The following is a 27,279-nucleotide window of genomic DNA, read 5'->3' as shown; positions in this document are numbered from 1 at the left end:
ACCGCGGAGGCCTCAGTGTCTCCTCTCCTTTGGGAGAACGGAAGGACGCCTGCGACCTACGTAAGTGGTGCAAACTTCTTGTCTTGAAGTTTTATTGGTCTCCCGCATAAACCAAGCTACTCAGCCTCTTTTCTCCACTGAATTTTCCTACTGAGCTATCCTCATTCTATTACTCTTTATATCCTTAACTAATGTTTAATTAAGCAGTTGTTTCCTGACCCTCGCCTACGCCGTCTCTCCTTCGAATACCCTGGATCAGCTGGGGCTGGACCCTGGCAAGTTTCTTACATTAAGTATGATGTCAGCTGAGGGGATTTTGTAGATTTCTTTATCAAGTTGAGGAAGTTCCTCTATATTTTTGGTTTTTCTGAGATTTTTTTTCTTATGAATAGTGTTGGATTTTATCAAATTCTTTTTCTGCATCTATTGATATAATTATGTGATTTTTCTTCTTTAGCTTGTTTGTACAGATGATGTTTGACTGCTTCAGAGTAGTTGTTGCCTAAAAGTTTTCTGTCTTACTAGGCTGTCCCTTTCCTAATCTTTTAGATAGAGAGTTCAGTCTTTTCTAATGGATTTTTGTGTTTGTGCCCATTGTAGTTTTGGGGATGCCAGTTTACTCATATTTAAGCCTTTTTTATATTGCTGAAAGAACTTTTAACATGTATTTTGACTAAACAAACTCTCTTTACTAATAAAATGAACATCTCTACCCTCTTCCAAATCAAAACAAGAACTTCAGAATGCTTTAACTCCACTGAAACCCCACACCTCTGCATTTGTACTTTTTACTGTTGTCCAGTATTTACTTCCCCCTTATCCAAATCATATATTGTTAATATTGTTTCATACAGCCAATGCTTGTTTGATTTGACCACATATTTTCTGATTTCCTTCCCAGTCATGGGTTCCTTTTTCTTCTTTCTTCAGTTTGCTGTTGTTGAGTTGCCAATTTGTGTCTGACTGTTTGTGACCCCATGGACTATAACCCTCCAGGCTGCTATGTCCATAGGATTTTCCAGGCAAGAATGCTGAAATGGGTTGCCATTTCCTTCTCTAGGGGATCTTCCCAACCCAGGGATAGAACCCCTATCTCCTACATTCACAGGCAGTTTCTTAAGTTTATTCATTAGAATTTCCTTTGATGAAGGTCTTTTGGTAAAACTTCTTAATTTTTTTTAATTTAAATTTTTTCTGTTATTTTAGCCACACGAGGTCTTTGTTGTGGTGTGTGGACTCTTCATTGCGGTGCACAGGCTTTCTCTAGTTGCAGTGCTCTGGCTTCCCTTGTTGCGGAGTATGGTCTCTAGAGTACATGGGCTCAGTAGTTGTGGTGCACGGGCTTCTTTAGTTGTGGCAACAGGTTTAGTTGTCCCACAGCATGTGGGATCTTAGTTTCTCGCCCAGGGATCAAACCTGTGTCCCCTGCATTGGAAGGTAGATTCTTAATCACTGGACCACCAGGGAAGTCCCTCTAATTTTCATTTGTCTGAAAATGTTTTTATTTTGCTGTATGTAGTTTTTGACAGCTAGTTTTGCTGGTTACATAATTCCAGATTGACAATTATTTTCTCTCAGCACTTTGAAAATATTATTTTATTTTCTTCTGGCTTTTATTGTTGCTTTTGAGATACCTGCTGTCAGGTGTTTTTTTTTTTATATATATAATAATCTATCTTTTCTCTCTGGCTGCTCTAAGTTTTTTTTTGTTTTTAATATTTGACAACAACGTATTTAGATTTGTGTGAGGTATTAATAATATATGTATATTGATTTCTGTCTCAGTTCCTGGCACAGAGCTACTGAATCCCTTGTAATTTCCTAAGTGATAAGAATACTGGGAGCATCTTTTGTTCTAATTCTGTCTTTGACCCTATCCCTGACACAGGGCTCCTAAAACCCTGGTAAATTCTTAAGTGATCAGAGCAAGGAGGAGCATCTTTTGTTCTCCTGAGGTGATTCTGGGTGAGTTCTTGCATGGTTCCTGCATGGGAGTGATCTCCAGAAAGACCGAGCCATAATAAAAATCTTGAGATTTTCAGCTCCCTCCATATTATCCAGAGAGGGAAGAGGGGCTGGCAATGGAGTTAATGATGGATCATGCCCAAAAAATTTATGGAAGCCTCCATAAAATCTCAATAGTAGGGGGTTCAGAGAGCTCCAGTGTTGGTAAAACACATCCATACTGGGAGGATGACATATCCCAGCTCCACAGGAACAGATGTTCCTCCATTTAGGACCCTCCCAGACCTTGCCCTGTGTATCTCTTTTGTCTGGCTGTTCATCTGTAGCCTTTATATTCTTTAATAAACTGGTAAATATAAGTGTTTCCCTGATTCTGTGAATTGTTATAGCAAATTAAAGAAGCCTAAGGACGGGAGTTGTAGGAACCTCTGATTTGTATCAATAACTAAATTGGATGGAAGTTGTGGGTAACCTGGAGACTTACTACTTATAATTGGCATCTGAAGTGGGGTAGGAACAGTCTTGTGGGACTGAGCCCTTAACTTATGGAACCTGACAGTATCTCCAGGTAGATAGTATTAGAATCAAGTTTAAAATTATAGGATACACAGCTGTTGTACAGAGAATTGCTTGACATCACATTTGGTGATTGGAGCATCAGGAGTGAAGTGTTCTTTGTGTGTAGGGTGTCTATGTAAAGGAAAGGAGAAACAGGAGGGAAGAAAGAGGTTTTTCCCAACATGGGAGGTAGACTTAACTGAGGTTCAAAACTCAGAAATCTTGAGTTTTCCTTTACAGTTTGGAATTTCTTTTTTTTTTTTAATCCTGTTTATGCTTTTAGAATTTGAGGCTTTATAACTTCCACAATTTCTGAAAAATTTTCTGCTAATATCTCTTTGAATGTTCATTAATGACAACTGCAAAAACACTCAGGGCTGTTGAAGCATCAACATTTGATTAGTGTTCTATCAACTTCTTTTCGTTTTTGACCTCTGGAGATTTTTCTTTTCTCTTGTGGGCTGAGTTTTGTTACACATCAGAAAGATTAGATAAATCTACAGAGGGCATCCCTAGTGGTTCAGTGGTAAAGAACCCGCCTGCCAGTGCAGGAGACAGGAGTTTGATTCCTGGGTCAGGAAGTTACCCTGGAGAAGGAATTGGCAACCTACTCCAGTACCCTTGCCTGGAAAATCCCATGGACGGAGGAGCCTGGTAGGCTGCAGTCCATGGGGTCACTAAGAGTCAGACACGACTGAGCAACTTCACTTTCACTTTTCACTTTCATGCATTGGAGAAGGAAATGACAACCCACTCCAATATTCTTGCCTCGAGAATCCCAGGGACAGGGGAGCCTAGTGGGCTGCTGTCTGTGGGGTCACTCAGAGTCGGACACGACTGAAGCAACTTAACAGCAACAGCAACAGCATCAACTTCTTTTCGTTTTTGACCTCTGGAGATTTACTCTTTTCTCTTGTGGGCTGAGTTTTGTTACACATTGGAAAGATTAGATAAACCGGCAATGGCACCCCACTCCAGTACTGTTGCCCGGAAAATCCCATGGATGGAGGAGCCTGGTAGGCTGCAGTCCATGGGGTTGCTAAGGGTCGGACACGACTGAGTGACTTCACTTTCACTTTCCACTTTCATGCATTGGAGAAGGAAATGGCAACCCACTCCAGTGTTCTTGCCTGGAGAATCCCATGGACGGAGAAGCCTGGTAGGCTGCAGTACATGGGGTCTCACAGAGTCTGACACGACTGAAGCGACTTAGTAGTAGTAGTAGTACAGAGGGCTTCCCTAGTGGTTCAGTGGTAAAGAACCCACCTGCCAGTGTAGGAGATAGGAGTTTGATTCCTGGGTCAGGAAGATACCCTGGAGAACGAATTGGCAACCCACTCCAGTATTCTTACTTGGGAAATCCCATGGACGGAGGAGCCTGGTAGGCTACAGTCCATGGGGTCACAAAGAATTGGACACAACTTAATGGCTAAGCAACAATAACAACAAAACCTACAGAATTTCTAGTTATTATGTAGCAGGAGATTTCTAAAAGAGATCTAGTCCCCCAGATTCCTGGAAATGAAATTTCACGAAGATCTTTCCATCCCTTTATTTGTCTCTAAGATTGTATATATGACTTTATTGTAGGTAACATTTAAGAGTTAAAATAAAGACCCTGATGCTGGGAAAGATTGAAGGCAGCAGGAGAAGGAGACGACAGAGGATGAGATGGTTGGATGGCATCACCGACTCGATGGACATGAGTTTGAGCAAGCTCCAGGAGTTGGTGATGGACAGGGAAGCCTGGCGTGCTGCAGTCCATGGGGTTGGAAAGAGTCAGACATGACTGAGCAACTGAACATTGAGAGATAAATTTGAAGGCTATTGAGAATATGGGGCTGGAGGCCATTGACCTGCATGGTCCCGTGAAACTGAGCCGTGAGGTTGAGGGCTTCAGAGAGGTGGTAAGGAGTAAGGTGAGTAAAGTTTGCCTCTGTCTTGTTTTTTCTCTCTCTCTCTCTCTCTCTCTCTTTTTTTAACCTTTGCTAGCTGCCTAAGTATTGAGCACATTTTAAAAGGTTTTAGCCTCAATTTCATCATCTGTCCATTGAGAATCAGTTCAGTTCAGTTCAGTTGCTCAGTCGTGTCTGACTCTTTGCGACCCCATGAACTGCAGCACGCCAGGCCTCCCTGTCCATCACCAACTCCCAGAGTCCACCCAAACTCATGTCCATCGAGTCGGTGATGCCATCCAGCCATCTCATCCTCTGTCTTCCCCTTCTCCTCCTGCCCTCAATCCCTCCCAGCATCAGAGTCTTTTCCAATGAGTCAACTCTTCGCATGAGGTGGCCAAAGTACTGGCGTTTCAGCTTCAGCATCAGTCCTTCCAAAGCACATCCAGGACTGATCTCCTTTAGAATGGACTGGTTGGATCTCCTTGCACTCCAAGGGACTCTCAAAAGTCTTCTCCAATGCCACAGTTCAAAAGCATCAATTCTTCGGTGCTCAGCTTTCTTCACAGTCCAACTCTCACATCCATACATGACCACTGGAAAAACCATAGCCCTGACTAGACGGACCTTTGTGGCAAAGTAATGTCTCTGCTTTTGAATATGCTATCTAGGTTGGTCATAACTTTCCTTCCAAGGAGTAAGCGTCTTTTAATTTCATGGCTGCAGTCACCATCTGCAGTGATTTTGGAGCCCCCAAAAATAGTCTGACACTGTTTCCACTGTTTCCGCATCTATTTCCCATGAAGTAATGGGACCAGATGCCATGATCTTACATTGAGAATAATAGCTCCAATTATTTAAGGCTGTTGTAGAAGTAAATGAGATGACATGTATAAAATATTTGGCTCACTGCATGGCACAAAAGTATGTTCAAGGAACCCTCGTTCCTCTCTTCCTCATCAGTAACATCATTTTCTTTTTCCCGATCTCCATTTGCCAACCAGCATTTATGCAAAATGGGACTAGAACTGAGTGGAAGAGATACTAGGTAGTGTTTGGCAAAGTAACAGTGGAGGAAGTGTAACTAGGAGAAGAGGAAAGCCCCAGTGATATGGGAAAGAAATGGAAATATTGACTTCCACCCCAATGACTCAGCCATTCATATATAATTTGGAAACATGGAATCAAAGACCACCTCCCTCTGCATCACATACAATAGTTTTGTCATTCTGTTTATAAACAATGTTTCAATCTCATGCAGTTGTACCTTATCCATGATTCTAAGAAAAGAGGCATCAAAAGGAAAAAGGAGAGAATGGGAAAGAAAAGAGTATAGACTTACATCACAACTAAGAAGAAATAGGATGTAATTCCTATTGCTAAGAATAATGGAGTGTAGATTTGATGGTATAAAAGTGCTTTCTGGAATTTTATTAATTGGAAAAATATGTTTTCAAAGGAATAACTTGTCATCTGCAAATTATTGACTTTTAGTTTAGATAAAAGGCCCTAACCTAAGTGACAGGCAAAATAAATGAAAACAAAATATATATCTATTTAGCATGATATGAGCTGTAGTTTTAATACTGAGGATTAGAAGTAGAGTTTCAATTCTTAATTTATGAGTTATCACTCTAGAGTTTATCACTCTAGGTGATAGAGTTAGATTTTATGGTAATTTATATAGGCTTGCTTCATGGTTTAATCTTAACTATATATTACTGATCCTAATTCAAATGTCAGAGTCTTAGATTAAGAACCCAAAGAGGATTTAAATTATGGGCTTCTTCTGTTTTTTTTTTTTTTTTTTTTTTTTTTTGCTGATTTACCAATTGCAGTAAAGCATGAATTATAGCCTTGCTATTCTCTGGAAGACCATGACTAATACTAGAAATAATAATAATTGTTACCACCCCTAAATCAAGAGAAACAGCATAAACGTAGTAACTGATTTGGGATGTGGATAGGAAATTTATTTCTTTTGGAGTGAGAGTGAAAAATAGGCAATTTGCCTGTGGTTTAGGGGAAAAGATATAGGAATGCTTTTGTGATAATCAGTCAATAGTTATTCAAGGGAGACTTTGAGAGAAGAGCAATTATTTTGGAAACTCTCGGACTGATGTGGGGAGCTGTATGTAATTCAGAGGAAGTCAGAATGCAGGTCAATTGGCTAATTTAAATCTTTTTAGTACATCACTCAAAAAAGTCAGGATCATTGTTTTAAAATCTATATTTACTAATATGACTTCTTAACTATAAAACAATTATCTGAAATATCAGTATTAGGAGTATTAATATATTTAGTTAGAGTTGTGATCTGTTGAATATAGTATATAATGAAGATTGTTATTCTTAGCTGTGTGAGAACTTTTTATAATTTATTATGCAAAAGAGAGTTGAGTCTTAAGAGCACTGGACTAATGTGCTCCTAGTCAATGAACCTCTAGGCCTTTCCTGCCATATACCTTAGTCAAGCCTCAGAAAAAAAATCTTTCTCATTTCTCTTTCTAGCCCTTCTCTTAGCAGGGCACTCTGTCACTTTTCCTAAAGGCTTCAAAGCTGTGATATTGGCGGGGCCGAGGGTGGAATTCCTTTGTAATCTAATTAAAAGCCATTTACAGATACATAGACTAATTGACAGAGTTCAGCCTGAGTGGATAGGTGTCTCTCATTCATCAGTGATTGATTTAGAGAAACTGAAACCAATAAATTCAGTTAGTGTGATTCAAACAGCAACCTCATTTTCTATGTTTAAATTGTTATTATTTTTATTTTATTATTATTTTCAGTAAGTAAGTAAGTAAGTGTTAGTTGCTCAGTCGTGCCCGACTCTTTGTGACCCCATGGACTGCAGCCCACCAGGCTTCTCTGTCCATGAGATTTTCCAGGCAAGGATACTGGAGTGGGTTGCCATTTCCTTCTCCAGAGGATCTTCCCAACCCAGGGATCGAACCCGGGTCTCCTGTACTACAGGCAGATTCTTTACCGACTGAGCTACAAGGGAAGCCCCTTTTATTATTTTTAAATAGTTATATATTTATTCATTTGATTGTGCTGAGTCTTATTTATGGTACACAGGATCTTTGATCTTCATTGCTTTGTACCTTAGGGTGGCTGTCAGCCTTAAATGTGATAATACATGTAAAACATTTATCACAGTATCTTGGTATATAGTGAATACTCTGTAAAAGTTAGCTATTATTGTTCTATGCTGGAGTGATAAATGACATCAAAGAGTTAATAAGCTAATATCTATGATCAGCATTTTGTTGATCTCAACCAACACTATTTTGATAAAATGACATACCTCAATGAGAACAGTACCACCATTTTAACCAGTAAGTTTGGAATAGTATAGTGATAATTTAATTTATTAATTATTTTATGGACATTAACCAGCTACCTGCCAGTAAGTGGCATGTCTAAACATACCCTACTTGGTGCATTGTTCTTCTTCTAACAAAACAATTCCTTTAATGAGCCATACAGACTCCATCAGAGAGGTCTGAAGGGGGATGGTACATCTAGGAAAATACTAGTAATGGTGCACAACTGAGCTTTCATAGTGGAACAATATGCGAGGCAGTATTAGCTAAGTAATCCTATTACCAGAATCTCTAGCATTCTACTGTTTTTGATTTAGTCATTCTATCTGTGATGTTTTGAGTAAAACATGTTATTTATTATCTTAGTGTTAATCACATTTTCCTCTAAGAGATATAGTTGAAAATTCTATAGCATTTATTTTCTTGGGCTCCAAAATCACTGTGAACAGTAACTGCAGCCATGAAATTAAAAGACACTTGCTTCTTGGAGGAAAAGCTATGACAAAACTAGACAGTGTATTAAAAGGCAGAGACATCACTTTGCTGACAAAGGTCCATCTAGTCAAAGCTATGGTTTTTCCAGTAGTCATGTACAGATGTGAGAGTTGGACCATAAAGAAGGCTGAGCACCAAAAAATGATGCTATCGAACTGTGGTGTTGGAGAAGACTCTTTTAGAGTCTCTTGGACAGCAAGGAGGTCAAGCCAGTCAATCCTAAAGGAAATCAACTCTGAATATTCATTGGAAGGACTGATGCTGAAGCTGAAGCTCCAATACTTTGGCCACTTGATGTGAAGAACCGACTCACTGGAAAAGACCCTCATGCTGGGAAAGATTGAGGGCAGGAGGAGAAGGGGACAACAGGGGATGAAATGGTTGGATAGCATCACCAGCTCGATAGACATGAGTTTGGGCAAGCTCTGGGAGTTGGTGATGGACAGGGAAGCCTGGCGTGCTACAGTCCATGGGCTCACAAAGAGTCAGACACAACTGAGAGACTGAACAACACAATAGCATTTATAATTTGTAATTTAAGAAACTAGGGAACAAAATCCTTTGCAGGGCAATGTGGCTCCTAATTTGGTAGGGCAAATCAATGAAAAAAAAAATGAATTCCTTGTTTACTGCTTTACAGTAAACCTTTCAGAAACTTAGCAAGTGTGTTCCATTAGGATTACCTATATAAACATTTAATGCCATAGTGTGTGATTATAGAGGAAACCAGAGAATATATTCTTCTTCCAATACTTAGATTATAGCTTGTGTGTTGTAGCCAGAAATAGAGTAAGGGGTTGTTACGGAGAGTGCTTCTTCGGAAATTCCCGGAGGCACGCATTTAGCTTCCTTCTCCCCAGGGCTAGAGACTTCTGTCCTTTTGCCAGCTGCTCTGTTCAGTTGTCAGGGCTATTTTGGGCTGCAGTGGGTTGATTCCAGTGGGGAAACGGCTGTATATCTCTGCTTTTTGAAATGTCCTGTATAAATGTATTATGAAAACCTTGGGGGTGGAAATCTTAGTCTTTCTGAAACAGCTTTTATTTGAATTCTGGGGAGTCGGCCAGGTTGTAAACTTTAGAAACCTGCAGAACTTAGTAAAGAAACCAATTGTTTATTAATTTTGAACACCTACCATGAAATGGGTGTCAGAGCAGCTTAGCCAACAAGGGAATGGTGTGGACAATTTCCAGAAAACATTGGGAATCTCCAGATAGCCTGATGGGTGAGGGCAGATTAGGGGGTGTGAATAGAATGATAGTACAGTCCACTGGATTGGTAGCTCATTACCCAAAGAGATTTATTAATGTGATCCTAGAGGGATCCCTGTTCTCACCAGCAAGGCTCTGCTTAAGCTGCATCATGTGTTAAACATTTTCATCAACAACCTGGATGGAAACAGAAAGCATGCTTGCCTCATTTAAGTGTTTCATAAAGATGAATGCCATGCATTAGAATCATGATACAAAAAGAGCATGGCCCACTGGGTTAAAATGATGAAATCTGGCAAGAATGCATTGATAGGTCTATACTTAGGAATGGTGATGTATTATTAATTGGCAGAATAGTTATTTACACTTATATGTATTTTTTTTTTTTTTTGCTATCTGTATGATTTTGGGCAAGTGACTTAACCCTGTTTGAGTTTCAGTTTCCTCATCTGTAAATATTTGCTCATGATAAAAAAAACAAACAAAATCCAGTAGTGCAAAGAGATATACAATGACATGGAAGTTTTCCAGACCTCCAGGTCCCCAGTCCCTTTCTCCATACATTAAAAAACAGAGATAGCATGTGTGTGTATGTAAAACTTCCTTTTTAAAAAATGTATAATATGTATAGTATTTTCTCCCATGATTTTCCCACTTAATGTATCTTGTAGGTAGTCCCATGTCAGCACATACATAACTACACAATTTTCCCCCTGTGATTTATTTATCTAACATACAGATTAAAAGCATAGATTCTGAAGCCATACTACCTGGGTTCAATTCCCAGCTCTTCTACTTACTGGCTGTGTGATCTTGGGCAATTTACATAACCTCTCTGTGCCTGCAGGAGACACAGTACCTAGGACCTATTCTAGTTTTAAGAATCAATGAAAATGTTTTAAATTTAATTTCATCTAACATCAGAAGAAAAGTGATTATAAAACTAATGAATATATAATAATGAATCCAGGCTGGATTATATTTGTCTTTATACACCAAAGCAGTTGGAAAATATAATTGTCAACACTTTCTTATGGTGGAAGTGTCCCACAATAGCCAAAGTGCTCAGGGCCCACGGAAATCATAATGTGACCCTGTGTGCCTCGGTTTCATCACGTTGTGAAATACAGATAAAAAGAGTCCTTATTGTGTAGTGTTGTTATGAAAAACATTTGAACTAATATTTGGGAAGTCAGTCGTGTTTAGCACATACTGATTTCTACATATTCATTAAATAAATTGATAAGTTTTAAAAATAGGTAAATTATGGATATAGTAAAAAAAATTCAAGAAATATTTTAAAATGTATATGATGAGGGAATTCCCTGGAAATCCAGTGATTAGGACTCCTTGCTTCCACTGTCCCAGAGCACAGGTTCAATCCCTGGTTGGGGAACTGAAATCCCACATGCCACATGGTGTGGCCAAACAAACAATCAAAAGTGTATGCAGTGAAAAGCACATCTCTTTCTAATAACTGATTCTCAGTTTCCTTTCTCAGAAAAAGCCACTTTTAACATTTTTCATATATCCTATAGAGATTACTTGTATAATCATATAGTTTTTTAAAATTTATTTAAACTGTCTCCTATTTGATGGACATTTGGTTATTTCCAACCCTTGCTATTGCAATCAATGATGCAATAAATACCCCTGTACATATGTCATTTTGCAAATGTTGGAGTATAACAAGATAAATTCTCTGAAATAAAATGACTGTATCAACTACTTTAAATTTGGATAGATATTGCTAAATTGATCTCTGTGCTGCTAGCACCAATGTACACTCTTATCAGAAATGTTCTCTTGCACCTGCATCAAAAATAATGTTATCCAACTTTTGGGTGCTTGATAATTTAGTAGGTGAAAATTGTTTCTCTTTGTAAGTGTGCATCTGTTTAATTAAGAGTGAACTTCAGTAATCTTGACATTCTAAAACCAATTTCCTTTTTTTTGTTGTTAACTCTGTCCATATTCTTTGCCTATTTTTCCATTGTTTTTTCCCCCCTTTTTGAGTTGTAGGAGCTCTTTATCAAGAAAACTAGGTCTGTTTTATGAATTGCCTGTAATTATCCAGCTTGTCTTTTGACTTTGGTTATAGTGTTTTTCCCATGCAGACCTCACAAATTTTTATGCATTCAAGTTTGTCAATATTTTCTTTATGGCCTCTAGATTTTATGCCCTGTTTAGAAAAAGTCTTTTCTTCACTTTGGGATAATTAAAAAAAAACTCCCACTTTTTTGTCATTAAAAAAATGTTTAAATCTTTGATCCATTTAGAATTATTTTGAGGTAAGGAGCAACTGGTCCCATTACTTCATGGCAAATAGATGGGGGAAAAAATGGAAACAGTGATAGATTTTATTTTCTTGGGCTCCACAATCACTGCGGACAGTGACTGCAGTCATGAAATTAAAAGATGGTTTCTCCTTGTAAGGAAAGCTATGACAAACCTAGACAACGTATTAAAAAGCAGAGACATCACTTTACCAACAAAGGTCTGTATGGTCAAAGCTATGGTTTTTCAAGTAGTCATTTACAGATGTGAGAGTTAGACCATAAAGAACGCTGAGCATCAAAGAATTGATGCTTTCGAACTGTTGTGTTGCAGAAGACTGTTGAGAGTCCCTTGGACTTCAAGGAGATCAAACAAGTCAATCCTAAAGGAAATCAATCCTGAACATTCATTGGAAGGACTAATGCTGAAGCTGAAGCTTTCTTAAAAACTAATTCTCTCTGCAATACCATAATGTTAAGTAAATATATACTTATCCCTAGTTTATTAAGAATATTTTAAATCAGCAGTGGATGTTGAATTTCGTCAAATGCCTTTTCGACATGTGTGAAAATGATCATATTCTTTTTCTCCCTTGATCTGTTAACATAGTGAATTTTATTGATGGATTTCATAACGTTAAAAAAAAAATCCCTGCCCCCAGAAGTAAATCAACTTGGTCACTGGTGTGTTATTCTTTCAATGGGCTAATTTTGTTTTTTTTTTTTTTTTTTTTTTTTTTTGTATAGTATTTTTGCATTGAGATTCATAAGTGAGATTGAGCTCAAGCTTTCTTAAAATTTGAAGAAGATACTTTGGATTCTTTTCTGTGCTATTAAACAGGTGAAATAACTTGGAGTTATTCAGTATTTGTAGATTTGGTAGAATTTATCTGAGATTTCTTGGCTTCATACATTTGACAACATTTTCAATTTCTTTTATAGTAATTGGTTTGTTTTCATTCTGTTCAAAGAGTTAATTTTGGTGATTCCTAGGAAATAGGCTATTGACCCAAGTTTTCAAGTTGATCTGTAGAGAGTTGAGTAAACTACTGTACAATAATTCTTTTTACTTAATCCATCTGTGGTTGCTTCTCTGTTTTCAGTTTTGTAACTTTCCTCTTGATTTGTATAAAATAACTTTTTAAAAATGTCTTTCATGATATAATTCGCATTACAATCACCCATTTAAAGTGTACACTTTAGTAGGTTTAGTATGTTCACAGAGATCTACACCCAGCACCACAATTCATTTTAGGACACATTCTACATTCTCAGAAGAAACTTTGTAGTCATTAGTAGTCGTTTCTAATTTCCCTCCAAGACCCTCAGGCCTAGGCAGTCACTTATCTCTTTCTATCTGTATAGATTTTCCTAATCTGGACATTTCATATAAATGGAATCATATAGTATGGTCACACATATGGTCTTTTGTGACTGATGCTTCCCTGGTGGCTCAGATGGTAAAGCATCTGCCTACAATGTGGGAGACCGGGGTTCAAACCCTGGGTCAGGAAGATCTCCTGGAGAAGGAAATGACAACCCACTCCAGTACTCTTGCCTGGAAAATCCTATGGATGGAGAAGTCTGGTAGGCTACAGTCCATGGGGTCTCAAAGAGTCAGACACGACTGAGTGACTTCACTTTCACTTTATTTCACTTAGCATGTTTTCAAGGGTCATCCATGTTGTTATAAAGTAAAATTTAAAATATAGATCTATACTGGTTTTACAATTTTCCTTATGAGTTTACCATCTGTATTAATTAGCTGGGGCTACCACAACAAAATATGACTTATTGGGTGGTATTTTAAACAATAGGAATTTATTTTCTCACAAATCTGGAAGATCAAGAATTTCAAGATCAAGGGTCAGCAGGATTGGTTTCTTCTGAGCATCTCTCCTTGGCTTGTACATAGCCATCTTCTGTTGTTGTTAGTTGCTAAGTAAGGTCTGACTCTTTGCGACCCCATGGACTGCAGCACGCCAGGTTTCCCTGTCCTTCACCATCTCCTGGAGCTTGCTCCAACTCATGTCCATTGAGTCGGTGATGCCATCCAACCATCTCATCCTCTGTCACCCCCTTCTTTTCCTGCCACCTTCTGGCTGTATCTTAATATGGTCATTCTGTGTCTGTGTTCTAATCTCTTCTTATAAAGACATCAAGTACACAGGATGTACTTACCCTAATGACCTCATTTTAACTTAATTAGCTCTTTAAAGGCCCTATCTCAAAACATAGTCTCATTTTGAATTACTGGGGATTAGGGCTTCAAAATATTAGTTCTGACAGGACACAGTTTAGTGCATAACACCATCTTAAAGAGAAAAATCAAGTCTGTATAGCCTAGCCTGTTTATACATCTATTTTTGATCAGTTTGACCTAAGTCAGTCAAAATGCTCAGTTTCTGTGTGTGTGTGTGTGTGTGTGTATTTGTGTGTGTGCAAAATCTAAGTGTCTTAAAAAATAATTTAGAAATCATTTTTCTCATTATGAAATTAATATATGTACACTATATGAGATTCAAATGCTGTAGAAATACATAAACTGAAAAGTGAAAGTCTTATTTAGCTTCCACTGTCACTAGCTTACAGCTTATTCCTCTAATTTTTTTTCCTGACATACTGATACCAACTGTGAAAATGGATCATATTCAACATAGCATTTAAAAAAATTTTTATTGGACTACAGTTGATTTACAGTATTGTGTTAGTTTCAGGTATAGAGCAAAGGGAATCAGTCTGACTCTTTGCAACCCCATGAACTGCAGTATTCCAGGCTTCCTTATCCTTTACTGTCTCCCAGAGTTTGTTCAGACTCATGTCCATTGAGTTGATCATGCCATCCAACCATTTCATCTTCTGTTGTCCCCTTCTGTTCCTGCCGTCAATCTTTCCCAGCATCAGTGTCTTTTCCAGTCAGTCAGCTCTTCGCATCAGGTGGCCAAAGTATTGGAATTTCAGCTTCAGCATCAGTTCTTCCAATGAATATTCAGGACTGATTTCCTTTAGGACTGACTGGTTTGATCTTGCTGTCCAAGAGACTCTCAAGAGTCTTGTCCAACACAACAGTTTGAAAGCATCTATTTTTCAGCGCTCAGAGTTCTTTATGGTCCAACTCTTACATCCATATATGACTACTGGAAAAACCATAGCTTTGACCATACAGACCTTTGTTGGCAAAGTAATGTCTCTGCTTTTTAATATGCTGTCTAGGTTTGTCATAATTTTCCTTCCAAGGAGCAAGCATCTTTGAATTTCATGGCTGTAGTCACAGTCCACAGTGATTTTGGAGCCTAAGAAAATAAAATCTGTCACTGCTTCCAGTTTTTCTCCTTCTGTTTGCCATGAAGTGATGGGACTGGATGCCATGATCTTGGTTTTTTTAATGTTGAGTTTCAAAACAGCTTTTTCACTCTCCTCTTTCAACCTCATCAAGAGGCTCTGTAGTTCCTCTTCACTTTCAGTTATACATATATGTACTCTTTTTTTCGATTCTTTTCCCATATAGTTCGTTACAGAGTATTGAGTAAAGTTTCCCATGCTATACAGTAGGTCCTTATTAGTTATCTATGTTTATATATAGCAGTGTGCAATGCAGCATTTTACAGAATACTTTTTTTCAATTAATATCCATGTACATCTTCCCATGGTGGTACTGATGAATCTGTCATTAACCCACACACACACATACACACACACACATATATATATATATTGCATTTTGTTGTGTGCATATAATGATTAATTTAAATATGTCTCTATTGTTGAACATTTGGATTGGTATCAACTTTTAGTTATTGCACAAATCATGAACAATAGTGCAATGAATATCCTTGTACATTCATCTTTGTACTCTTACAGGATTCTGCAGGATAATTCTCTAGAAGCTGAAAAACTATAGTCAAAGGTTATGAACATTTGTTCATAGCACTTTTTGACCTAGAGGCAATTCCTGTAGGAGGTGGAGGATGTTGGCAGAGCCTGCTTTTCCTTTAGGTGAATCAAAAAGGTGTTTAGAGGTCCATGGTGGACCCTGTTCTGTCTGGTCTTTTTGAGGGGCCCATTTTGGGTAATTTTCATATCCATTTTTTGGAAATGCTGATATAAAATTATCTTTTAAACTTTGGCCACTAGGCTTAAATTTTTTTTAAAAGAGAAGTGTACTTACTTGAAAACCTATAGAATTAACATTGCATTGTTTGATGCATGTTCTTTTTTTTTTTTTCCTTTTTGGTCTTATAGCAATTAGCATATGACTCATTTCCATCTCAGTCATAGGATTATGAATTATGATTATGGCAATCCCCCTTATCCATTAAAGATAATGTACCCACTCGTGGGTACATTTTATAAAACACATTCACAATGATGTTGCCACATAATGCTGAAAGAGTATAATTATTCTATATCTCTGTAATGTATGATATATATTCTGTTTAAAATATGTTCACATAGCTTACATCTCAGAACTCTGATTTATGTTTAAAATTAGCCTTCACATACAATATGCATGTAGCATATATTCATTCATGATCTATGCTAAGGTTTTTATCCTTGCAAACATAACAATATGTATATTAAATATGAGCATATTTGCAAACCAATGTATAGTAAATGATACCTGCCACTGGCATAAGACACAGGCAAGAGAACTATTCCAGTCTCTCATAACATTTTGTTTTTTTCTTTTCCTGTTACCATGCCAGCAATCTAACAGTTTTGTTGTCACTGTAAACTCCCTAGATTAGCCTTCTACTTCAAATCACCCAAGCCAGCATTATCCAATTACAGCCTAAGAATGGCCTAATCTTCCAGGCCAGCTGCCACAGAATGGCATAAGCATCCCTTTCCTCTAATTTATAACATCTTATTCTTTCATTTTTTCCCATTGCAGTAATGAAATTGCTGAGCAAGAATACACGAAAATATCTACATTTTTCATTGATTGGTTAATCGTTTCTCCCAGCATTTTGGCACAATGTAGCATAACACTCCATTCAGAGAAGGCTTGCTTGAAAACAGCATTTTCTGCAATATTCTTTTTCTTTTGTTTTAATTCATGTTGCATTGAGTTTTCCTAATGAAGACTAAAGGTGTGTTCAGATTCCCTTGATTACTTTTTTTATTGTTTCTACTTTAAAAAAACATTTCTACTGCTTACAGTAGTAATATCTGCTTATTGTAAAACAAAGTAAACAATTGCAATATATAACAGATAGTGAAAGTAGGTTGCAATCCTCTCTTCTAGAGACACTCTGAAGAGTTAAGCATATAGTTTTTGCATGCTTCTTCCAACATATGTTATTTTAATTATTCATAAATATATACATATGAATGATTTTTAAACCATTTTTAAAAATTGAAGTATAGTTGATTTACAATGTTGTGTTAGCTTGAGGTATACAGCAAAGTGATTCAGAGACTGAACCTGCATCTCCTAAATTGGCAAGCAGATTCTCTACCACTGAGCCACCTGGGAAGCCTGTATATGTTATTCCCAAAGTCCTAATTTCTCTCTCCTGTCCGCTATTACCCCCTTTTGTAACCATAAGGTTGGTTTTTTTTTTTTCCTACATATGTGTTTCTTTATGCCTTGCTCTTCTTTTTAAACCTATTTTTTAAGGTAGGAATTATTTCTAACATAAAGACAAGAATAAATAATTAAATAATGAATGCCTGGGCACCCACCACCCACATTCATAAAATCTTGATATTATGTTTTAATATTTAAAAATATTTATAAAATAGAAATAAAAATGTAAAAGAGTTGAGAGACCCTATATATCTATCCTTTCTTGATTTCATTCTTTTTTATAGAGATAATTGCTATCACAAATTTTGAATATATCATTTAGGTACCCAGAAACAATAAGCAGTATTGTTTTCTGGGCTTTTAAAACTTCATATGAATTGTATTATTATATATATATATAAATTATATATATATTATGATATATATATTATATGTATATATATATGGATTATATTTTTTTGAAACTTGCTTCATTTCACTTAGTTTAGGTTCTGCTTACCAACAGTTTTTTTCTTGCTTCTTTTATTCCCTCCGCCTCCACTTTCCAACCTTCTGGTGGATTATTAAGTTTTCCTTGTTCTCTTTATTTCTTCTTCTGGTTTAAAAGCTATATATTATATTTTTGTCTCTTTAAGATATTTCAGCATTTTATGATGCATACTTAAATATACTTTTTAAAATAAAGTCAACAAATTATTCTGTCCTTCTTACTATTAATACCACAAGGATCTTATTTCACAATACCCTCTTCATTTACTATTTCCCTATATTGTTACTGTTTCAACTACTTTCCCACACATGCACAGCCTCCTTCACTGTAAACATCCCCAACCAGAGTGGCATACTTGTTACAACTGATGGACTTACGTTGATGCCTCATAATCACCCAAAGTTCATAGTTTATCAGTACATTTGGGTTCACTCTTGGTGTTGTACATTCTGTGCTTTTGGCAAAATGTATAATGACATGTATCCATCATTATAGTGTCATACAGAATATCTGTTTCACTGCCTTAGAAATTGTTCATGCTCTGACTATTTGTCCCACTCTCTCCCCTAACACCTGGAAATCACCGATCTTTTTACTATCTCCATAATTTTGCCTTTTCCAGAATGTCACATAGTTGGAAAGGTACAATATGTTTCCTTTTCAGGTAAGCTTTCACTTAATGAATTTAAGGCTATCCATCTTTTCATGGCTTGTTATCTTTTTTTTTTTTTTAAAGTGGTGAATAATTTTTCACCGTCTGAATGTATGACAGTTTATCCATTCAACTACTGAAGGATATCTCGGTTACTTCAAAGTTTTGGCAATTATAAACAAAGCAGCTATAAACATCTGTCTGCAGGTTTGTGTGTGTGTAAGCTTTTGACTCCTTTGGATAAATACCAACGAGCACAACTGTTGGATCATATGGTAAGAGTATGTTTAATTTTGTAGGAAACTGCCAAAAATTTTTACAAAGTACTATAGCTTTTTGCATTCCCACCAGCAATGAATGAGAATTCTTATTGCTCCATGTTCTAGCCAGTATTTAGTATTGTCAGTATTTTGGATTTTGACCCATTCTAAAGGTGTATAGTGAAATCTCATTGTTGTTTTAATTTGCAGTTCCCTAAGATATATGATGGGCTTCCCTGGTGGCCTATACGGTAAAGAATCTGCCTGTAATGCAGGAGGCCTGGGTTCAATCCCTGGGTTGGGACAATCCCCTGGAGAAGGGAATGACAACTCACTCCAGTATTCTTGCCTAGAGGCTACTGTCCATGGGGTTGCAAAGAGTCAGACATGACATAACACTTTCACTTTCAAGATATATGGTATTGAACATCTGTTCATATGATTATTTGGATATATATAGTACATCTTTGTTCTTTTACTTTTTACCTATATGTATCTTTTTATTATTATTAATTTTATTTTAATTTTTTTGCCTGCACTGGATCTTCTTGCTGCATGTGAGCTTTCTCTACTTGTAGTGAGTGAGGGCTACTCTCTAGTTGCAGTGTGAAGGCGTCTCATTGCAGTGACTTCTCTTGTTGCAGAGCACAGCCTCTGGGCATGCAGGCTTTAGTAGTTGGGGCACACAGGCTTAGTTGCTCCATGGCATGTGAGATCGTCCCAGACCAGGGATGGAACCTGTGCCCTCTGCACTGGCAGGTGGATTCCTAACCACTGGACCACCAGGGAAATTCCCTGTATGTATCTTTATATGTAAACTGGGTTTCTTGTAGACAACATATACTTAGGTCTTGTTTTTTATTCCCTTTGACAATTTCTGCCTTCTATTAATTATGTTGCCTTTAGACACTGATATTTAAGGTGATTATTCATACAGTTGGAGTAATATCTACCATATTTATTCATGTTTTCTCTTTTTCTCTGTCCCTGTTTTTGTCTCCTATGTTTTATACGCCTTCTGTGGTTCTGAGAATTTTATATGATTCTGTTTTCTCTTCTTTTTTAGCATATTAGTTATACTTTCTTTATATTTTTCTTAGATATTTTCTTTTATAGTTTTATTTATATTATCCTAGAGTTTGCAGTATACTTTTACAACTAATCCAAGTTCACTTTCAAATAATACTATACCACTTCATGGGTAATATGAGTACTTTCCAATAGCAAAATAATTAATTTTTGATTAATAGGTTTTTAATGGTATGGTGGTAGGTGTAGGGGTATGGCAAGTGTTCTATGGAACTATGATTAGGTCTCAGGCTTCTAGTGAGCTTATATTGTGGGCTGTGAACTTCACAAGTGCTTCACAGTTTTGTTCCCCCTTAAGTGGTACAGGATGTCTAGAAAGCGGTACAGGATGTCTAGAGTCGGCTGGAGTCTCATTGCTTTGAGCACTAAAATTTGGGGTTAGTTACTAGGGCACTAACAATAATAAAAGGAAGACTATTTCCTAGATTGCCCATTTCTTGTTTTGCAAATTGCCCTTCATTAGGCTCTCATTTTAGAATCAAATTATAAGATTTTTTTTCAAAATTCTCTTTAAAGGCTCATATAGCTTTCACAGGTCTAGCCCTGGTTGGGGGGTGGGGAGTGTAGAAAGAGGGTGTTAATTAGCTATATCTCTAGATCTGACAAAAGCTAGTATGAAACCTAGCTTGTTATGTATATGAAACCTATACATACTGTTTTCCTTCCCTGGGTTGGTTAGACTCTTATTATCAAAGACTCCAGTAAGTTCTGTGCTGGTGCTAAGTTGCTTCAGTTGTGTCCAACTATGTGTGACCCCATGGACTGTAGCCCACCAGGCTCTCTGTCCATGGGATATTCCAGGCACAAATACTGGAGTGGGTAGCCATTCCCTTCTCTAGGGGATCTTCCCAACCCAGAGACTGAACTTGTGTCTCTTGCATCTCCTGCATTAGCAGGCAGGTTCTTTACCTGGGAATAGTGCCACCTGGGAAGCCCTATGTGCTGGTGAAACAGTTTATTTTGAAGGCAGGCCTTGTTAAGAAGAACAGAGTTACCTTGGTATATTTCAAATGGTTACTTTTCTCCTCCTGCCCTAAGTCCTGGAGGATTTTTCTGAGATATTCACTGTGAGAACCTGCTAATGTTTCTGGAAGTAAAACTCACAAAGTGTGGGGACTCCCCTATGACCAGGCCCCTCTGGATTTTTAACTCTTAGACTAGTCCACACTTAGACTAGCCTCCAGCAATTTGTCAGTTATAGTACAGGTTTTTATTTCCTGGCAATAGTTCCTGTAGAGGTTTCTGTTTATAGGTTCTTGCCCCAGTAAGTTGTGATTCTCTGTATTCGCCTATTAGTCTCTAATTTGGGGGCATCAGTTTGGCCTGTGACCTCATTTCTCTGATGGATCTAAAAGAGTTGTTCATTTTTTAGTTTGATCAGCATTTTACTTAGAATGGAGTGATGCCTTCCAAGTTCCTTATGTTCCTGACTGGAAACTGGAAGTGTCTCATCCCATTTTAATATGGGATTACTTGTCTTGATTATTCAGTAGAAGAATTATCCATATATTATGGCTTTAAGTTCTAGTTTATTTTTGATTTTGTGGTTCTTTTAGCCTTGTAAATTGGTTTCTTTATTTTGGGATGGTCATTTATAATTCTTTAATGTTATGGCTTCATGTTTTGTGCCATGTTTAGAAAGACCTTTCCAACTTAAAAATATGAAAAATAATCACGCACATGTTCTTCTTGTACACATATTATTTCATTTTTATTTTTTATAAATTTATTTATTTTAATTGGAGGCTAATTACTTTACAGTATTGTAGTGGTTTTGCCATACATTGACATGAATCCACCACAGGTGTACACATGTTCCCCATCCTGAACCCCCCTCCCACCTCCCTCCCCATCCCATCCCTCTGGATCATCCCAGTGCACCAGCCCTGAGCACCCTGTCTCATGCATTGAACCTGGACTGGCAATCTGTTTCACATATGATAATATACATGTTTCAATGCTATTCTCCCAAATCATCCCACCCTCACCCTCTCCCACAGAGTCCAAAAGACTGTTCTATACATCTGTGTCTCTTTTGCTGTCTCACATAGAGGGTTATCATTACCATCTTTCTAAATTCCATATATATGTGTTGCTGCTGCTGCTGCTAAGTCACTTCAGTCATTTCTGACTCTGTGTGACCCCATAGATGGCAGCCCAGCAGGCTCCCCTGTCCCTGGGATTCTCCAGGCAAGAACACTGGAGTGGGTTGCCATTGCCTTCTCCAATGCATGAAAGTGAAAAGTGAAAGTGAAGTCGCTCAGTCATGTCCGACTCTTAGCGACCCCATAGACTGCAGCCCACCAGGCTTCTCCATCTGTGGGATTTTCCAGGCAAGAGTACTGGAGTGGAGTGCCATTGTCTTCTCCGATATATATACGTTCAGTTCAGTTCAGTCGCTCAGTTGTGTCCGACTCTTTGCGACCCCATGAATCGCAGCACACTAGGCCTCCCTGTCCATCACCAACTCCAGGAGTTCACTCAGACTCACGTCCATCGAGTCAGTGATGCCATCCAGCCATCTCATCCTCTGTCGTCCCCTTCTCCTCCTGCCCCCAATCCCTCCCAGCATCAGAGTCTTTTCCAATGAGTCAACTCTTCGCATGAGGTGGCCAAAGTACTAGAGTTTCAGCTTTAGCATCCTTCCAAAGAAATCCCAGGGCTGATCTCCTTCAGAATGGACTGGTTGGATCTCCGTGAGCCCAAGGGACTCTCAAGAGTCTTCTCCAACAGCACAGTTCAAAAGCATCAATTCTTCGGTGCTCAGCTTTCTTCACAGTCCAACTCTCACACCCATACATGACCACTGGAAAAACCATAGCCTTGACTAGACAGACCTTTGTTGGCAAAGTAATATCTCTGCTTTTGAATATGCTATCTAGGTTGGTCATAACTTTCCTTTCAAGGATAAGCGTCTTTTAATTTCATGGCTGCAGTCACCATCTGCAGTGATCTTGGAGCCCCAAAAAATAAAGTCTGACACTGTTTCCACTGTTTCCCCCTCTATTTCCCATGAAGTGATGGGACCGGATGCCATGATCTTCGTTTTCTGAATGTTGAGCTTTAAGCCAACTTTTTCACTCTCCACTTTCACTTTCATCAAGAGGCTTTTTAGTTCCTGTTCACTTTCTACCATAAGGGTGGTGTCATCTGTTAGTATACTGTATTGGTGTTTTCCTTTCTGGCTTACTTCACTCTTTATAATAGGCTCCAGTTTCATCCACCTCATTATAACTGATTCAAATGTATTCTTTTTAATGGATGAATAATATTCCATTGTGTATATGTACCACAGCTCTCTTATCCATTTATCTGCTGATGGACATCTAGGTTGTTTCCATGTCCTGGCTATTGTAAACAGTGCTGCGATGAACATTGGGGTACACATGTCCCTTTTGATTTTGGTTTCCTCAGTGTGTATGCCCAGCAGTGGGATATCTCCAATTGATATCTCCAGTTTTCTTGAAGAGATCTCTAGTGTTCCCCATTCTATTGTTTTCCTCCATTTCTTTGCATTGTTCACTTAGGAAGGCTTTCTTGTCTCTCCTTGGTATTCTCTAGAACTCTGCATTCATTCATTTGGGTATATCTTTCCCTTTTTTGCTTGCCTTTTGCTTCTCTTCTTTTCTCAGCTATCTGTAAAGCCTCCTCAGACAACCAGTTTGCCATCTTCATTTCTTTTTCTTTGGGATGGTTTTGGTCACTGCCTCCTGTACAGTGTTACAAGCCTCTGTCCATAGTTATTCAGGCACTCTGTCTACCAGATCTAACCCCTTGAAACTATTTGTCACCTCTACTGTATGATCTTAACGGATTTGATTTAGGTCATACCTGAATGGCCAGCCTAGTGGTTTTCCCTGCTTTCTTCAAGCCTGAATTTTGCTATATAGAGCTGATGATCTGAGCCACAGTCAGCTCCAGGTCTTATTTTTCCTGATTGTTAGACCTTCCCCATCTTATAGGCTTGGTATAGGCTTGATTATAGGCTGCAAAGACTATAATCAATCTGATTTCAGTATTGACTATCTAGTGATGTCCATGTGTAGAATCGTCTCTTGTGTTGTTGGAAGAGAGTGTTTGCTATGACTGTCCTTCGTTTGTTCCTTTAATAGAGTATATTGATGTACTTTAAAGTTTTTGTATTTTCAATGGCATGTCATGTTATTTTTCAAATAGCAGTCAGTGACTTCCATTGTGAAATCTAATGGAACTTTTACTTCTTATGGCACTTATTTTGTATTGTAGTCATCTGGAGAAATGGGAGAAGGGACTGTGTTTTTTTTCCCCTCAACTTCTAGCACTAAGCATAGTCTGGCCCCTCAGTACATTTTTTTAATTGATGAAAAACAAAGATCAAACAATCATTAAGAAACATCTGATCTTACTTTGCCCATTCTGATATCAACTATTATTTTGACTTTGTTTTGGTCACCCCAAAATGAAAGTCAAATGACTGAGTTTCTTTTTTTTACAGGACACAAGCACATGAAATGGAAAGTTGCTTACCATGAGACACAGGTATATGGTTTATCCACCACTCAAGTTACTTGTCACATTAGTTCAGTTCAGTCACTCAGTCGTGTCTGACTCTTTGTGACCCCATGAATTGCAGCACGCCAGGCCTCCCTGTCCATCACCAACTCCCAGAGTTCACCCAGACTCATGTCCATCGAGTCAGTGATGCCATCCAGCCATCTCATCCTCTGTTGTCCCCTTCTCCTCCTGCCCCAATCCCTCCCAGCATCAGGGTCTTTTCCAATGAGTCAACTCTTCGCATCAGGTGGCCAAAGTATTGGAGTTTCAGCTTTAGCATCAGTCCTTCCAATGAACACCCAGGACTGATCTCCTTTAGAATGGACTGGTTGGATCTCCTTGTTACATCAGTTAGTTGACCTAAAAATTTCAAGCATTGAAAACAATGTCAGCAACCTGAGATCAAAATGCACCACTGACCTCTTAGTGGCAGGATAAATTTATATGCAGCTCATCTTGAAGAAATCTCATAAAACTGATAAGAAACAGGTCCACTAGGGCTCAATGTTCGGAGATTCACCAAACTATTGGCTTGGCCAAAAAGTTCATTCGGGATTGTTCCATCTGATGTTATGGAAGAATCCATGCAATTTTTTTTGCCAGCCCAATAGTTGATAATATGCATTGCTGCTGCTGCTGCTAAGTTGCTTCAGTCATGTCTGACTCTGTGCGACCCCATAGACGGCAGCCCACCAGGCTCCCCCGTTCCTGGGATTTTCCAGGCAAGAACACAGGAGTGGGTTGCCATTTCCTTCTCCAATGCATGAAAGTGAAAAGTGAAAGTGAAGTCGCCCAGTCATGTCTACCTCTTAGCGACCCCATTAGCATGGACAAAAAAAAATCATAGGTCATGATTTGGATTTTGATATGCTCTTTAATCTTCTATTAATTTAATGATTTTCTGATCATCCAAGACTCCATTTTTGTAACTCTTTATTTTAAATAGCATTTGATTACAAACTTCTTTTGTTGGATTGGGCACAGCTTGACTCTATTGTGCAGTGTTGGGAAATGTGCTTGCTGATCTTAGGTTTTAAAAATTTGAATTGAAATTATTTCTATCCATATCCAGGTGTTATTAAACTGAATCTCATACTAATTTATTGTAGCTAATATAAAGTATCTCTTAGGCTTTTAGATGCCTTGTATAGTGTATACATTACAGCTGAAGTTAAAAAAAAAATGTGTTCCATTTAGTTTTTGTGTATTATGGGTATCTTTCCTAATTCTAATCATGTTCTCAGTCTTACTCAGTTTACTGAATTGATTTCTCTGTTACTGTTAAAATAAAAGCTTATAATCTTGGGCTGTGAGATTATCTATCACTCTTGCTTTGTACCACTACATGTTATATTTTTATTACAGTTGCTTCGGTGGTAGGATTCAAATGAGAAAGTTATATATAGGGACAAACGAGTACAATTTCTTTACTTGTTTAAGTAACTAAAGCTGGAGTTGATCTGCCAAAGATCATTACACAGTTTTCATACTAGCTTTTGTCAGATCTAGAGATATAGCTAATTAACACCCCCTCTCCCCCCCCCCCCCGCCCAGGGCTAGACCTGTGAAAGCTATATGAACCTTTAAAGAGAATTTTGAAAACAAAAAAATCTTGTAATTTGATTCTAAAATAAGAGCCTAATGAAGGGCAATTTGCAAAACAAGAAATGGGCAATCTAGGAAATAGTCATCCTTTTATTATTGGCAGTGCCCTAGTAAATAACCCCAAATTTTAGTGCTCAAAGCAATGCGGACACTTTAGACACTTATGTTGAAGTGGCAAAGGACCTCTCTTTGAACATTTAAACCATCAAAAGAGTGACCTGTAGTGATATCGGTTTCATTACTGGTCATTTTGATGTTCTGAACTAATTCCAGATATGGCCATTGTGCCTCCAATGCTGCTTAAAGGTTCCCCCATTTAGATTTGATTTGACAAGGGATTAAATGTGAAGAGATGAGGCAGGTGAGGTTGACAGAGCTGGACTGATTACCTCATTTCTGGATTCCTGGAACATGCTTCTAATAGATTTCCATGCTTCCAGTTTTCCTCCTTAGTCAATTTTCTCTACTAGTACTCCCATTCTACCAGAATCTACAACATGGCTTTTGTTTTCATCCTCTTGCTTTCCTGCTTAGAAACTTCACAGACTTCCCACTTTCTGTAAATTTGAGTCCCTAGTTCATAATCTGATATTCAAGGCCCTTCATCATCTTGCCTAACCACCCATTTCATGCACATGTTCTTGAGTGTCCACCACTGGGCCAGAACACCTAGGTCAGAACATTGCCAGAGCAGAGTAGAATTTTAACTGGGAAGTACCAAAACCATGACCTGGGATTCAACTGTGTGTATCCAATTCCAAGACATACTTAGAGGCAAAGACTATTTGAAATCTCTTTGTGGAAGACTGAAGAGAGATAGAATGGGGTGGAAGGTGTGTGTCAGGCTGGGAAGGGAAGTTCAGAAAATAGTAACTGAACTAAAACTTTGATATTAATTATTGGCAACACATTTTATGTAGTGCGTGCTGTGTGCTCAGTTGTGACTGACTATTTGTGACCCATGGACCCACCAGGCTCCTCTGTTCACAGGATATCCCAGACAAGAATATTAGAATGGGTTTCCATTTCCTCCTCCAGTGGATCTTCCTGACCAGAGATTGAACCCACATCTCCTGCATCTCCTGCATTGGTAGGTGGATTCTTTACCACTGAGCTACCTGGGAAGCCAATGATAGTAATTATTGGCAACACATTTTATGTAGCACCTAGAACCTATTGGTAGGAATAGGTAGAGCATGTGTTTTTTTTTTTTTCTTTTTAAATTAATTTTTATTGGCGTATAGCTGTTTTACAGTGTTGTGTTAGTTTCTGTGCTGTGCTAAGTCACATCAGTCGTGACCAACTCTTTTGTGAACCCATGGGCTGTAGCCCACCAGGCTACTCTGTCCATGGGATTCTTTCTTCATGCAAAAATACGGGAGTGGGTTGCCATG

General features: G+C 38.1%; 1 long non-coding RNA gene across 1 annotated transcript; it reads left to right on the top strand.

Annotated features, from left to right (window-relative positions):
• Positions 1–26,932, top strand: LOC123331957. The gene is made up of 3 exons (XR_006640624.1): positions 1–60; positions 4,114–4,442; positions 26,876–26,932. It is a non-coding gene; the product is annotated as an uncharacterized LOC123331957 (long non-coding RNA).
• Positions 26,933–27,279: the final 347 nt, after the last annotated feature.

The sequence above is a fragment of the Bubalus bubalis genome, chromosome X, assembly GCF_019923935.1.
Source record: "Bubalus bubalis isolate 160015118507 breed Murrah chromosome X, NDDB_SH_1, whole genome shotgun sequence".
In the NCBI taxonomy this organism is placed as follows: domain Eukaryota; kingdom Metazoa; phylum Chordata; class Mammalia; order Artiodactyla; family Bovidae; genus Bubalus; species Bubalus bubalis.
This window is presented reverse-complemented; position numbering and strand designations above follow the sequence as displayed.